Source organism: Corvus brachyrhynchos, unplaced genomic scaffold (assembly GCF_000691975.1).
Source record: "Corvus brachyrhynchos isolate BGI_N302 unplaced genomic scaffold, ASM69197v1 scaffold162, whole genome shotgun sequence".
Taxonomy (NCBI): domain Eukaryota; kingdom Metazoa; phylum Chordata; class Aves; order Passeriformes; family Corvidae; genus Corvus; species Corvus brachyrhynchos.
In genome coordinates this window covers 2,617,009-2,633,470 of record NW_008236696.1, presented here as the reverse complement: position 1 = coordinate 2,633,470, position 16,462 = coordinate 2,617,009, and the positions used below count along the sequence as shown (strand labels likewise).

General features: G+C 39.3%; 1 protein-coding gene across 4 annotated transcripts in view; it reads left to right on the top strand.

Annotated features, from left to right (window-relative positions):
- Positions 1 to 16,462, top strand: part of TBL1XR1 (transducin beta like 1 X-linked receptor 1) — a 106,917-nt gene that overhangs the window by 54,675 nt on the left and 35,780 nt on the right. For 3 of the 4 annotated variants that reach the window (XM_017726904.1, XM_017726902.1, XM_017726905.1), the window contains exon 3: positions 15,648 to 15,715. The exons of the other annotated variant lie outside the window; for it this stretch is intronic. The gene's annotated coding sequence lies outside the window, so the exon portion shown is untranslated. The remainder of the gene's footprint in view (positions 1 to 15,647; positions 15,716 to 16,462) is intronic. 4 annotated transcript variants of the gene reach the window in all.

Below are 16,462 nucleotides of genomic sequence, written 5' to 3'. Positions count from 1 at the left end.
GGTTATTTTTCAGATTTTTCCTATGCTGCTGCAGTTTACAAGGTTCCTGTTTTAAAGTCCTCCCCAGTTGGTGAGCAGACTCTTCCTTGTCCCAGTTCTTGGCTCAGACTGTGGTGAATAGGCTGTTGTGGAGCAAAGTTGCTTTCAATGACCCATCCAGTTTTGTTTTAACATCCTTTTTGCTGAAGCTGACAGAAGTTTCTCAGCAGATTGGCCTCCTCATTGCTTACAGGAACAGCTGTTGCCTTTTTGTTTTGGTTTGGTGGCTTTTTTTTTTTTTTTTTTTTTTTTTGGGGGGGGGGTTTTTTTTTAATTCACACATCTCCATGGTGGTCCACGTATTTCAGGTGAATTTCCTTTTCATCATAACGCAAACTAAATAAACAGATTTTTGTCTTTTAAAATGCCCATGTCAAGGCAGTTGCAGGGATTATCCTGTTGAGTTTGACTTGCATTTGGACTGTTCCTGTTAAAGCTTATAATTTTCTTCAGACTGCTTCTCAGTTTGTCCACAGTTGGATGTGCGCTGTAGCATATTTGGAAGAGGAATGCGTGTTATATGTAATCCTCTGAAATGTCTTAGTCCTAACATCCAAGTGTCTGGGGTTCATGGGAGTTGGGTCATGAGGGAACTGAGAACATGGGGCAAAAACTGTAGCCTGGGATAAAACAGTGTAATGATCAGGAACATTATAGTTCAGCAAATTCAGCAGCACACAAGCAAGTCCTGGACTCATTTTTTGTCTGATTTGGAAGACAATTTAATCCGTTATGTAAATCTTTAAATTTATGCTTTGAAAAAGGAGTGTTATGTGCGCAAATTCTAAATCATTCCGAAAAGAACTCGTGGCATCTATACATAGCAAACCTATGGGAAAAAATAGTCATTTTTAGGGTTCCTGAGGTTCTGTTGTTACCCCAAGATAGATGTGGGACGCTTTGCAAGTGCATGAGTGGAGAAACATCAGGAAAGGCAAAGCTTGAGCAGAGTGTTACTAGAAGTGCCAAGTTACAGCTGTGGTGAGTGACATCAACTTAAAAAGATGTCAGCTATGCAGGACTCATAAGTTAGGAACCTCTGTGCTTGCTTTTGAAGAAAAGGCCTTGCAGCTTAAGTGAAGTCAATTGTTCCACATATTTTTGTGACTTGTAACTCATCTGGCGAAAAATCCGCAGTGGTTTGTAGGCACGGTGCTCTGTGTTGGGAAAGGAGCTTGGGGATCCCAGGAGGAGGTCTGGGTCACAGAGTAACACCCTTCCTTCCTTCCTTATTATCTTGCCCTGGCAGCAGGGCATTTGTGTTCTTGCTATATCCACAGGAATCTTCGATTGGAAAATTAATATATGTCAGAGAAGTTATGTATTTAAAGTAAATCCAGCCTTGCCACATGCATCTCTCTGGCTACACCCATGAGAATTGCCAAGAGGTCAACTGAAAAATTGCCAAGAGGTCAACTGAAAAATTGCCTAGAGGTCAGCTGAAAGGGCCTTTTTGGGAAGTGGGCGAATTCACAGCCCTCCCTTGGACAGCTTATGGGAGCTGAGTAGCACTTAGGACAATTTGGAAGATGATGCTGTGTCTCATTTCCACAAGCAGCTCTCTGCACACTGTCAGGGTTGAGAAACGACAGTGCAGTCTTACCACGTGCGCGGGTTTAGGGGGTTTGAAGAGCAGTTTTGTGGCTACCTCAACTTTAAATTCAGTGTGATACACAGCGCCTCTGCCAGCATATGTTGAAATCCTGTGATAAGAGTGCTATAATTAGGAAGCTTAGTTGAAGAATTGGGTGAAGGAAACACTTGCATTCCTTAAGTATAGAGGATTTGTCAAAAAGCAAAGCATTCCCTGACTTGCTATGAATTCCTAGGAGGATTTCATGATACATATCTTCGGTTAAATGAAAAGGAATATACTGAAAGGGGGAGGGGGACAATTGTTTCTGTTATAATGTGTGAATGCCATAAAATCCTCCTAAATGCAGCATTTTGAAGAAGGGGTTTTGCTGCTTTTTCCTTTTCTCATTCCATCTTATAGGAGGATTGTAGGATCTGTAAAGTGTGGACTTCACTGTAGGAAATGCATCTATTTATCACTTCAAACCAAATCTAAGCGAGCTGTATGGATTGTTTTAGTAACACCTAGCAAAAAAATAATTTGTTTTGGGAACCTTAAATCTACTAAATATTTGCTGAGTGAAGAAAGAATCATAGCCAGGCAGAAGTGCATGTGTAACGTTTTGCCTCACACTAGGATAATGGCAGCAAATTTCTAGAGCTTCAGCTGTTTAATAAGGCATTCCCTAACTCAGCCCAACAGCCAGAGCCAAGAAAAGAAAAAGTGCCTGTTCCTGTGATGCTTTTACCTTCCCTCTCTCAGCCTGTTCCTGCAAAACACTTCCCTGCTTGCTCAGCTCTGGTCTAGCTCAGTGCCTGTGTTTCTGCTGGGCTCACTGGGGCTGAGCAAGGACCTGGTTGTAGGAGGCTGGTTGCTATATGGTTAGAAAATAAGAGAAATCCCATGCTCTCACTACTAGCTCTATACAGATTGTTTCTTCCAGACACAATTAGACTTGTTACATAGCTCTTTATCTAGCTCTTTTTCTAAAATAAACCAAGGACTAGCATTTAGTCCTCATTCAGTGCTACAAATATTTCATTCCACTGGCCAGAGAAGAAGTTACTGAATTTAGATAAAGGTGACAATATTCAACATTGTATTTATCCTAACTCAGTAACAACTGGCACTTGCAGGGATGTTTAGAAAAGCTGTGTTACATCTCAGCACTTGCATTATCATTGAAGACTCTTCAGTTTATTTTGTCTCATACAGAAGAGGAATCTTTTTAATGGGTGTGCTAGGAGGACAGACTTGGCGGCAGCAGCAATGCTGGCTCTCTGGAGGACCTTGCTCCATAAGAGAGAGCAGCAGATGGTCTAAGGGAATATATATTCAAACAAAGCAACAAAAGTCCTGGACAGGAGACTTTGTTGTTGATGTTTGATGTTGTTTATTGACCTTGTCTGGTGAGATTATGATCTCTTCAGCACAGGAACGAAGTCCTACGTGTTTATGCAACCTTAGCACAATGGGGGCCCCATCTTAAAAAGGGATGTTTTGGATGATGCTGTTATTCAAATAAATGGTGGTAATAATAATGTTCATTATGTCTGGTTTTAATTGTTGTGAAGGTTCCTTGAGCAAAGAGAGACGTGCCTGAAGCAGAACAGCAACATTTTAAGTGAAATGAGTAAAGTCCCCATGATCCCTTGCATGTGTTGCTTTTTAATTGTCTGTGTATTTTGTAGATGTTTTTGTACCACTCTGTTTTATCCAAGTGTGTATAAAACCACATCAGAGATTTTACAAGGGTTAGTATCAGTGCATTTTGTGATTTATACTCAGTAGTAAAGATGATGACTGCCAGAGGTTTTTTGGTTTTATATAATCCTGGCTTTTCAGTCTTGTAATTCACTTGCTGCCTGTTTTGCAGTGCAGAGCAGTGATAAAAACTTTGCACATAGACTTGTTTGACTTTTCCTTCTCTACAAGTCATGGAATCACAGCTGAGGGGGTGGCCACCCCTCCTCTGCATGGTACCTGCTCGTTTTCCTCCCAGGCACTGATTTCTGGTAGCCTTGTTTTGTTGTTTTGATTTTTTTTTTCCTCAGGTTTCAGTATTACAAATGGAATGGAAGGACAGTGTAAATAGAGATGAATTTGGTTACGTATGGCTGTGCTGTGAAAAATGCAGGTCCTTTGTGTCTAGAAAATGGGTCATGTTTTAATTGCATTGTCAAGGGTAGTTAATGCTTAAACAGTTTGCTTCTCAATATAAAAGGGAATAAAAATGGATCTGCTATTAACTTTTCCTGGCATGCCTAAGATTATAATATATATGTATAAACCCAAAGTACAACAGGTCTAGAAAGCCCTACAGACTTTTAACTACTTGCAAATGCTCTCAGTTTTCTTCGTGACAAAATGAGCTATTTTTGTTTTTCAATACTATATCTTGTGGTATATCTACAGTGAGCCTCTTCTCATCCAAGTGCTGCTATGCTGAACAGACAGACCAGTTCTCGTCACCTGAGGCAGAAAATAACATTTTTGGTATACTTTGAGTAGCTTTTCCAGCAGATTAAGGAGCTGAAGTTCAAGTCCATGCTCAGTTGACAGTGCTGCCTCATCCTTGTGCCTCGGACTGCCTTCCATACCCTGTACCTCACGTTTGCTCTTGGTGTTATCCAGAGGTTGTGTTCATGAATAACCCTGTCTGCTTTTCTTGCTGTGGTGCACAGGGTCACTGGAGTTCACTCTTTTCTTAACTGCAATTCAGGTGAAGAGCACGATGGCAAAGGATTTATTGTTCCTGTGGTTACATAATGGGATAGTCAGTGACAATAATTTCAGTTAATTAGGTTAAATTCAGCAGAAAGGCAGCTTCTGTGGCATCTTGGAGGGAGAATCCTCTTACCAGGAGATCCACCTTAGGCTGACCACGGAGTCTGTGTTCTGCCTGGTGGAAGCTCATTCCCTCAGCACTGTCAGGGAACCCGTGGGATATCTAAGAGCAGTCCGAGAACACACTGCTTACAAATGGGTGTTCGTCTCTCAGCAGTAGGGGTAAAGTGTCCATTGTTTGCTTGATTTTTTTTTTTTTTCCTGTGATTTGAAGAAGCTTTTGGTGTGGATTTTTTGAGTGATCTGTATGAGGCAGGACTTACTAGAAAACCACTCATCTTCATCTCCTTAACATACCCAAACCTCTAAATTCTATCCCTATTTCTATTAAAGAGTAATTAAACCATAAAAAAATCATGTCAAATGTCCTTCCCTCTGTAAAGCCAATTTTGCCTAGGGTAAGCGTAGCCAAAAAAAAAAAAAGGAAAATAATGTTTTCCTACTGCTAATAGTGTTTGCAACTTTTAACATGAGCATTAGAGGTAAAATGATTTGGAATAGGAGAAACAGAAGATATGAACTAGGTCTTGACTTGGTGCTGGTTTTATATAAAGCAGGTGGTGCGAGAGTGGTTGTGGTGTTACAGCTACAGAGGCAAAACTGCTTATTGATTGCTGGGCTCCAGTTTTTATTCATAACTGTAAGACATGTGAATTCCTACAGCTGTTGCTTGAGTGAAATTTGCTGATAATGGAGACTTTCACTTAGCTGGTCAAGCCCACTCTAATCCTGAACATTTTTAAATGTCTCCTTAAGGTTTAAATATTTTTAGTATATTTAAAGAAAAAGCCCATCAGGGGATGGATGAAACTACATTCACCTTTTCTTTCTTACCTTCTTTTTGAGTACCTTGCAGCTTTTTTGCTTACAAGTGTGGCAGTTATTAGAAAAAATAGAGTGTACAATGGATAAAAAATAGCCCACATGATGAAAGTGGCTTTGGATCCCAGCTAGCTCTGTATTTGTTTCTTGCAGATTTTGTTTCATTTTCCTGATTTTCTTCCTCTAGTTTTTAAATAGTTATAGTGTTAAAGTGAATTTTAAGATAAAAAGAAAATTTAGGAATCGGAAAACCATAGACAATCCTGTTCCCAGACAGCAAATGATGATCTTAACTCAGGATTCTCTTCCCTCCCCTTGGATTTAAAGATGAATTGGCAACGTGCAATATTAGTTACAGCTACAATTGATTTCTTTGTACAAGCACTTTGGTATGCATAAATACATGAGAAATTAAACAGCTGGCACAGGTCTCCTGGTTTTGTGTAAATCTTAAGGCTAGGAGGATGCATTTTTTTATTTTAGTCAAGATTCAAAGACCTAGCTGTAGAAGGAAGTTCTGTAAATGGCATTATTAGGAGTGTGCTTCTGCAAGCTGATGGGAAGTGATGTGATTTTATACAAAGAGGAAAGCTGAACAGCAATGATTTTTGTGTTTCTCTTCAAGTCTGTCTTTCAAACATTTCTGAGTATTCCAAATTATTCTGCTGTACAACTACAACTGTAAAAATATATTATTATCCACTGAAACATGAGCACAGGTCACCTCTTATTGAGGGGGTGGTGTTCCCTAGTCTTAAGTGTGTTTCAAGAGCTGTTTCTATGTAATTCTGCCTCCATTTCTGTTTTCTCTCCATGGCAGGCGTACCTGAAACAATGAGTCCTGCTTCTCTCTCAGCAGAAGGCTTGAGGCAGTTTAGTGTGTGTTGGCAGGGTTTCTCCTGCCAGCTTTCCATCTTCACTGAGCATCCTCTGCAGGATGCTCTTTTTTCTGCTCTTCTGCAGATAGTGTCAGGCATCTGGAGAGAGAAAGGGAGCAGAACTGTTTTCAGGGCAGATCACAAAACCTAAACTGGAAGAAAATTTAGTGAAATAGGCGATATTTAAAAATGTATCTCTCTTCTTCCAAAGTCCCCAACGCAGTCTGGTTTGCCAGAGGAGTCCTCAGTTGCATCATTTACAAAAGCTGCAGAGAGGATGTGTTCCATGGTGATTGTGCTGTCCTTGGTTTTGCCATGATAGAAGAGCAGGAGAGGCTGTGTCAGTAGTAGCCACGTGTGAAGTCTGTCCTTCCTCTCGGTGAGCTGGTGGTCAATGGGGTTGGGGCTGCACCGGTGTGCTTTTCTGCAGGGTATCTTATGAAGGTGCAGCCACCCCTCCCCACTGATGGATAAGATGTATTGTTGAGGGGTTTCTCCATTTTGTGGGTGACTCTTGCAAGTCTAGAGATGGAGTAGTACCTTGTACTGCATCTCATGGTGCACTGCTTTTGGTACCAGCAATCAAAGCTAGTCTTTCTCTGGGAAATAATAAAATCAGGTCTAGGAATTTCTTATTGCCATCTCCTGGACACTCACTCCTCCCAGCATCACTATGTCCAGCATCCCACCGAACTTCATCCCAGTGTATTACTTAACTCTATTTATTTTTATTGGTTTTTTGGGTTTTTTTAAAAATTTTCTTTTGCATAGATTTCTAGATGGAAAAATGTTTGCACCAGCTTATGTGATATAATAAAGACTATTAAAATCCAACATGGCTTTTGTACGTATAGTTGCCTATAATGAAAGTTAGGTATCAGTTTGGGAAGGCACACAATAGGAGTATTGTAACTTAGCAGTGGCTGACATGTCGCTCAAAACTCAAAGTAGGTTGTACTATAAATATAGTCTCTTGTTTTGCAATTGACATTTTGCTAGTGGGTGGCTAATTTGAAAGGAAATAGACCAGTGATCTAATATTAATAACTAATTAATAGTTATGTGGATATTTTAAGTCTATTTTTCTGCTTATTTATAGGCATATATTATTCATCTGCGCTGTGTATCCTTCTTTTCGTGTATGTTTAATTCTGAAACTTTTGCTTCAGTAGCACTCAGGCTTTGCAATCAAAAGCTTGCTAGCAAAGTCGGTGTGTTCTTCAAACCCACTTTTTAAGGATGACAATTTCAAAGTAATAACACTTCAGCTACTGAGGGAAGTCTCCCTCTTGAAGCAAGGCCTAAGAGGAAAGCCAGTGATGCATTGTCTACATCTCACCTGCATTTGTGAGTCCTAAATCAGCATCACTCCTGTATGTTTTCCTGCGTGTAAAGTAGAATGTAGGGCAGTTTTTAGGCCTCCACTGAAAGTGTGTAGCTCATAGACAAACTGGAGAGGAGTAAAATAAGAAGGAGCATCTAACAAGCAGCTTGGTCCTTTGGGATCAGAATAAAACATGCATTCAAGTGCTTGTTGCTTCTCACAGCATATGTGTTACTTTACCAAAGAGATGTGATGTTCTTGTTTGCTCTGATGGGACAAACTTCAACATAGGTTTTTTGTCTCTTCTACCTATTCCCCCTGCCTCCTGCCTTCTCTCTCGCACTCACATTAATCTGTAAATTAATAAGCATGTGTGATACTTGTCCTTTTAATGAATTCTTAATTGAATTGATAATAAGGCAGGAAGACTGTGTGAGAGATTGATTGTACTTTGTGTATGCTCGATACGTTTAGATCTGTTTTGTCACATATCCAAACATTTTTTAATGTATTCCACCAAACTCCACAGAGCAGTGCTGCGATATCTGGGCCCTGACTGCTAGCTGTGGAATTTGTGTGTTGTCTTTGCAGCTCATCCCTCTTGTGTGAATAACTTTGCTGTGAGTGCTCGACTCACAGGGAACAAAAATTGTTTCCCACTGTCTCCAGAGTTTGCATTACTCATTTAGCTATGGTCCTAGGAGGTTTAAGCCGTGCCCTAGAAAGTGTTTCCTGTTGTTGGATTAAAACCTGTTGCAGGAGGTTTTAATTGCCTGTGGAACTCTCCTGTTAGTGGAAGCACCCGCAGTCCCTTCGACCAGTTGCTGCATCATCTGCATTAAGGTGGTCTCAGCATTTGCTGCAGGTGTGAGGAAAAGCCCATGTTAGCACCAAATGTCTAACAACAAGCAGATACAGCATTCTGCCTTTTAATACCTGGCTCTGCAGAGGGTGGGGATTGCAGCTGTTGGCTTGTTGCAGGGCATGGCATTGATGATAGAGGAAACATAGTGTGAGGCTTTAAGCGTTCACAGCCAAATTGGCTGTGCTTTTCCAAAAGTGCTGAGCTCTTTTGTGTTTGGTCTCCCCAAAGCTGTGTCTCTGTATTTCAGCACAGTTCATAGTGTCATCATTGTGAAACAAACAGTTGTGGATAGACAGACTCCCTGAAGCAAGCTTCCTCCTTCCGTTTTCTTACAGATATCCAGAGACTGCAATTTCAAAGTGCTTTTGTTTGTTTGTTGGTTTTTTTTTTTTTTAGAGGGGGATTCTTTTTCCTGTCTCTTATGTACTTTGCTGTGCAGAGGGCAGCTCTGGGCTGCCAATCTGAGAACCAATCCCAAAAATCTTGTGTCACTGATGCGGGGATCTTGCTGGGGATGTTGGTGTTTCAGGCATCGCTTGGGATCCAGGCCATTTCAAGAAGGGCTTGAGGTTGTTGTCCATTGATAAAATGCAGTTGGCAGTGTTTGTCCAGGTCAGAGGACAGAGCTGACACCACCAATGCCCTCACCTGTGCTAGTGCTGAGGGTTGTGTGTGGGGGCAAATAGTGAGGCACGTGATGTTTGAGTTCTCCAATTTCTCTAATTTCAGAGTCAGTCTGAGGCATGTTGGAAGTGACTGTCAGGGGGTTGTTTTGAAGTTTTTGTACCTCTGTATTTTTCTGACTCTTTTTGTGTGACAGTACGTGTTTATATTTTCAGTTCCTTGTGACTCAGGGAATCTTTTCTCTATGTATATGCTTATTGCAGGCAGTATTTAACATAGTCCTGTTGATTCTCATGTAATAATGAGAGCCCATCACAAGGTGCACTCTTAATCTGCCAAGATTTATAGACATTTTTTGATTCTCTAGCAATAAAAAAAACCCAAAAAGCTCTTAATGCTTTAAAAATTTGCAGAAATTCTCTTGTATTTCAAGGGTTAACAGGTGGTGTTGGGTTGTAGGTTAGACTTGATGATCTCAGAGGACTTTTCCAACCTAAATGATTCTGTGGCAACTTCAGTGTTTTCTCTCTGTAAAAAGCACATCTGCATCTGGGCAATCCTGCTTGCCCTTGTAATATTTACTTGCTTATCTTTTGTATTAAAAATAGTAAACCATGTTCGTCAAATAATGTAGCAGGTCACAGCACTTTAAGCATCTTGAAAATTACCTTTATGTCAGTCCTGGTGGAGCACTGGAAGTGTCTGTCAGACACTGGGAATATGAAGCAATGGTTCCTGTGCAAGGTTCTTGTGTCTTGAGCTGCTGCTGATCCACCAATAAATTCAAGGAACTTCACATTTGCCCTGTGAAGGGTTGTGAGCAGGAGCAACAGACAGTTGATGTGTTGGAAGTAAACAAGTAAAGTTCATGAGTGACTCTCACACATACATGAGTTGGAAGCATGGACTTTTTTAGTGGCTGGGATCCTTCTTTGGTTCAGATGGGTAGCCTAGAGATACGGTCTTCCATCAGAATGGATTGTTGACTGTTTTTGTTTGAGTTTGTCTTACATTCCATAAGTATCTCACTAGTGCTGCTTTGGTGTTCATAGGTTTTGAGGTGGTGTTTTCCTAGACGAAAACACAACTTTCTGAGTAGCACTACAAACAAGTGCCTTTTGCAAACATTCCCCCTCCCCCCCTCCCCCGGCCCCCCATATTATTAAAGGCCCATTGAGTCTGAAAATTAAGTAATGTAGCTTCCCACAAACATGCATATTTTTCAGTGTAATTGGAAGATGTTTTGGATTACTGTCTTTAGGCCTGTGGAGCCAAGAACCCAATTATAGGCATGGTTAGAACGCGACCGTGTGCGTTAGTCAGATTTATAACAAGATTCCAATAATGCAAAATTGCTGCACGACAAATTAGTTTGTATAGATTTTGACAGTTGTTGCCTTTAATAAACTAAATTATTAAGCAATACACAGCTGCAATGCTTGCGAAATTGAAGAAAAATACTCATTTCCCTGTCAAAATCTTTTCCACAGAGCAGGACCACGGGCGTGCGTAAGTCTGGTTTGAGTTGTTCCATTGACTTTGTGAATCCATCTGTCCCAAGATGATTTTCTCTGTGAATAGATGAGAGACAGGTTACAAGAGCTACATTTAAGACTTTGTCAGGCACCTTCTTTTTACTGTTAGTGCTGACAGATGCAGTTGCAATCATTTGGGCTGACACTTACTAAGCTAAGATTTGGGGGGTTAATTGTAATTTATGGATAAATGGTGACTAGATTAATGCTGCTTGTTTATTTTCACTACAAACCTGAGCCAAGAATTTACAGTCCCCTAGCAGAGTGCAAGAGCCATTGGTGTGGTAACTCCATCTACCAATTGAATTGGATCTCTGAAATCCAAGGACCTGTCGTTCCCTGGAGTAAAGTAAAGTTTTTATAGTGTTACAACACTATAAAATAAAGCAAAATTTACTAAATTCTAGCAATCAGGCTATTCAATCAGTAGCTTTTTTACACTTTCCTGTCCTGAGCTATGTTCCAGCTGCAGATTTGAGAACCACTGTGGCTGCCAAGTGACATTTGTATCTAGAATGGCAAAGACTCTATTTTAGTGATATGGACTTTAATTAGATATGACATAATTATGATACAACCTGCTTTTGGTCCAATTTAAGACCAAGTTCCACTGTTTTTTACATGCATTTCCAAGCAAATTAAAGCCCAGTTTGAGATATGTGCTCCATCCCAGCTACTTGATATCTATTCAAAAGGAGCTGAGATTCCAGCAGTCCATGGTCACTGCCCTGCAGTTTGGAGCTTTCCTTTTCACAGTCCAAGAGCAGCAAGGGCAGACCTTATTTCTGAGTGTCCTTGGCTGCTGTCGCTTGAGGTGTTTCAGCTCTTGCACTTTTCTCCTGGGAGAACATGATGGCACTGACTTAATGGGGGTAAATTGAAAGATGAAGGCTGCTCATTTTCTGTGCGTGGTGAGGGTGAATCTCTGGTCATGAATTCAGAGGCAGGCACAAAGTACAGAGCAGACTTCTGCTGTTGGAGTGCTGACAGCGATGATGGTTGATGGCATAAAATAAAGCTGCTAGAGATTGTGTAGAATGGCAAGGGAGAAAAGAAAAAAAGAAAAATGTATTTATTTACCAAATTCTAATACAGTAAAATGGAGGATTTTCAGGAAGGAGAATGATGACCAACTTTACAGTGCTTTTGAGTGGCTTACATTTTGAAGGGTCGTTTTTTTGGAAAAAGAGCTGCAAGTTCCAGACATCACTTCTAATGAGTATGCAAAATAGTGGCTGGAGTATTTGCAACGCCAGTATGCATATGAAACAGTACTATTGGAGACAGCCTTTAAAAATTAAATATTGCTGCCTTCTAGTTTGGTAAAAATGATTCCTGTGTTTGATTTTTTTCAATAAGCCTACCCTTATAAAACTTAAATGTTTTAAGCCAAATAGTGTGAATTACGATCAGGCCAAAGAATTTGGAATATCTGTCGAATAGAAAGAATGAGAATTTCAGCATCTTGTTTCCAAAATAGTTGTACATACTTCTTGCTTTCTTCATGTGCCCTTGGCAGTCAGTCAAGACTTTTTGAGCACCATCAGTGTACTCTGAAAATATCCTCTGCACTTCATAAATCGTTAAGAGGATGAATTATGGAAATGACAGTGGATAAGGAAGAGAAGCAAAGACGCACATTCACTTGGGACATTGCCTTGAGGCTGGTGTCATTTGTTGGTTGGATGGTCTTTGAAATAGAGGCATTAGAGAGAATAAGTTGTAGCGAGCAGATCAAATATCTCATTTATAGTCATACTCTTCACACAGAAAGAAAACAACATCAAATATTATTAACAGGTGGTCTAGTGGGAAGACAGCAGTAAACAGTACTTCCTAAAAGTGGATAATTTCTCTCTCCCTGATGGGCCACATTCAATTTATAAAATGCACATCAGTATTTTTTATGACCACATAATTTACTTTTTTGTCTTGTTTTCCCTAACTACAGACAATTTAAAATCAAAACAAACAAAACCCCTAGTCAGCCATTAAAAAAGGTTACTTGTTTGTTAGTTGAAAAGCAACTTTTTTTTTTTTTTTAAATTTAAAAATTGAGACTTAAGTCCCAATCTACTAGCAGTAGGGATTTCATTTAAAAGAAATGGAAGAGAAGAAAAATCAAAAAAGGTTGTGGAAAAAACCCCACCCATGGAATAGGTAAATGGGCTCTGTGCTGATCAAGGAGCACGCTCTAGTGGTGGGTTAATCCAGCCTGGCCTTCTCGGGTGCCCATCCTCCACCTCCACTGATATTAATCAGCTTCTTCAAGAAAGTGACATTTTCACCGAATCTTTTTAAATTTACCATTTCTGTGCTGTCCTGTGCCAAAACAAGTGCAATGTGTTTACGTGTGGCATCATCACTTGTATTGGTGGTAGTGAGATGAAATTCCTACTCTCTAATTAATTTTGCAGTGGGGAAGTATATGTCTATTTTTACAGATGGTTTTTAAATGCATAGATATTTTAAGCTGCAGAGGGAAAGATTTCATGCTCACGATGCACAAATTCTTATGAAGTGTGAGCATTTTAGTAACAGACACATTGTTAAGCTTGCCTGTTAACATCACGTAAAATGTTGGGTTCCTGAAATCCTGCATATTTTTGCACTGTTTTCTGTTCTTGTCCTCTCCCTGAGGCTGGTAAATCTCTTCAGTTCTTCCTCTCTCGTTCAACTTTTTTTTTTTCTGTAATGAGACTTTAGCTTTACAGCTTGATTCTCTTCAGATTCCTGAAATACACGTAGATAGGCATCTTGTAAGAAAGAAAAATAAAATACTAAGTATGTAACTATGAAGCAATCCACAGCTGAAGAGTAGATATGGTAGGGAAATTATGCCCTGTGATTATAGGTGAGCACCCTGTGATGTGCTTCATTTCATCATATCACTTGGTAGGAATATAATTAAATGTGAAGTTTTTATCCTACATTCTTCACTGTATGTGAAGGGTTTTTTACTACAAATTCTATTCACATCACTAACATACATAAAAAACCCCAGACATATACTCTTTATGCAGTGTGTCTCTGCAGCACATGCAATAAATTTTACTCCTATTTATTAATTTGAAACAGATTAAAAATACATGGATTTTTAGAGGACCATTGGTCATGTTACGAGCTGCAAGTGCCTGCAGAAGTAGCCGACTATCAGGATCCATCTGAAAAAATTGCTTTTGTTGCTTAGTCGTTCTTAAAAGCCCTGTTAAGTTAGGCCATGCATTTAATTGTTGCTGTTCCCTCAGCCCTCTCCATGCCATGGCTAAGGTAACTGTGAACAGGTTTCTTGCTGTTGTAGAGAGGTTAATGCAATGGTGAATTTCTGGTGTTCAGTGTGTTTTGTGTTTTCTGTGTGTGCTCTGAAGGGTGCTGTGGAGAGGAAAGGAATTCCTCTTAAAGCAGGTTCTGTTGAGAGTGTGGTGGTTCTCTGCTCTCCTGTAGGGCCTCTGGGTTCTTTCTCTTGTTTGGCATCATTTTGGGGGTAATTTCAGTTATTTACTTGAGCAGAGTTTGTTGCAAATGAATGAAAAATCCTTAATGTAAACATAAAGTGTACAAGGTTCAAAGCATAAAAGTTGAAACTTACTGCTGTCTTGTTTGTTCACCCAGAAGGATCAACATCCCCTTTTAATGACCCTTTGCACTTAGAGTTAAAATTTTATAAGCTTGTTAAACTGTGTTTCTGATGATTTTTTCCCAAATTAAATTTTAGCAGTGTAGTTGGCATATACAGTTAGGTTTGTAGAAATGATCAAAGCAGTAAGTAATACCCTAGCAGAGAATTAAAATTACATTAATGGAGGGTCAGGACCTTTTCAGTTAGTTCTTGTGAATTACTGTCAGTGTTACAGGGAGGACCAGGACACTTTTCCAGTCCAGGGTGGTGGTACCATGGTTTTCGACACTACTGTCATTTGGCTGTCAGAGGCTTTTCAGAAGGAAAAGAGGAGAAGTTTACTTGATTCTCTTGGGAATTGGAACATGGAAAATGATTGCTGACCAAAATACCCTGTGGTTCCTCAATCAAAAGAGGAAAAAACATTTTCAAGTCTTATTGAGCGTAGCAACAGGCTAAATAGCAGAGAGTTTCTTAGACGTCAGTGGTTGCTTTTAGGATGATGGAAAGTCTGAAATGCTAAGTCCTGTTTAAGGCATGTGTTGCCTTTCTTGGTTTTAATCCTAGTATTAAGGAGGTGCTTGGGAAGTTTTAGTGTTATTTGTAATGTATTTTGTCAGCCTTTGTAGCTGGAGTTTAATACTTAGAAAATTGTTTGCTGTTTTCCAGATCCTCTTCCAGAGGGCAGAGTTATCTGTTTTACTATTGAGTGTATCCTGCTTCAAACAGCTTTTTTTTTGATATGTGGATTCTTTTCCTGTGGTGCCCAGACAGTGTTCCTGTGCTTCTGCCTACAAATCTTCTCCTTAATCCCTTAGTTTACATAAGATCACTTTCTAATGATTTAATCTGTAATGAATATTGGTGGTAGGGATCACCATGGTACACAAATACAGAATCAGTAATTATTCTGATCACAGGTGTGCAATGTATTTCTAGGGACTGTTTAAATTTTGAAGTTGCCTGTAGAAATTAACTTCATGAGGGTATTTTAAGGATTGTTCATATAACACACTCTTTATAATTTGTTGATGTGAAATTCTGCTCCAAAATGGTAACTTTTGAAAACACTGGATTGTTTGATCATGGCCTTGTGTTTCCTGGTTTTCATCTTGCTATTGAATCATTTTAGTATGCATTGGTTAACCCTGCAATATCTATTGCATCAGTATTTACCCCTTTGTAAACTTTAATCTGGAGTCTCATAAAGAACAGAAATTCCTTTGAAGCTAATATGCTATTCTGTGGTGGAGATTTGCTTTCAACTTAGAGTGAGAAGAGGATAGAGTTGAAACTGTGACTGTAATTCGCTTTTAAAATAAATTCCATGTAAATAATCAAGGTCTCTTAATTTTTTATGTTTATTTTCTTAACTAAGCATATATTGTTATCAGTAGGAAACTGAATGTTGTTTTAATTCTTTCAGTAAAAAGACTGGTAGAAAAATAGCTTTTATCCTTTTTTCATCCTTTAAAATAAATATTGATAGAAACTATCATAATATGGTTTGTGTTACAGGTGGTGTAATACCAAGGGCTGTACTGCTGCCACATCACAATTTTGTGGGGTTTCAGAGAGTAGTTCTGGTAAGGACACTCAATGATTTATCTATTTATTTGTCATAAAAGTGGACTGTAGTTTGGTACAATTTAGTATTACGTGCATTTACAGTATTTGTTAGGTATCAGTTTCTGCAGTTCACTGAATCCATACATTAAGTGTTCTTTTATTCAGTGGTCTTTAACAGCTCCTTTTGGAGCTGTTAGTGTCTCATGTGTAAATCCATATTCATTTTGTTGAGAGTTATGGTATAACACATCAATTGACGGTATGGAAGTATTAATAAATAGACCTTTTGTTAAAACACATTGTAAAAACTATGTTGTCTCCTTGAAGTGTGGAGTCACTATTGCCTTGGTGTGTATCAGTTCTTAAAAAAGGGTGGAAAATTACTGAATTTTGATTATAGTATGTTTTTTTCAAGTGCTAAAGTCTTGTCTTCCCAAAGGAAAACATGAGTGTGTGGTTCAGAGGGCAAATATCCAGACTGTGTGCTGTTATTATTGTCGTCTTAAATGTAATGTGCACTCATGATTTTGCAGTTGTTTCCTTTGAATGTATGTAACTGCAATCCTTCTATAATTTCTTTTGATTTTGGAAACTTTCCGTAAATATATTTTCTTATCTCTTCTCTATGGCTAGAGTTACAAGGGAGATGAGATTACCTATGCTTATTCTTAGAAAGGGAAAAGGGAAAATTCCTTGTGCACCAGGCCACCAGCAGCCATGCTCAAGTATTGTGCAAGAGCACAATTGAGCATTTGTTCTTTCAG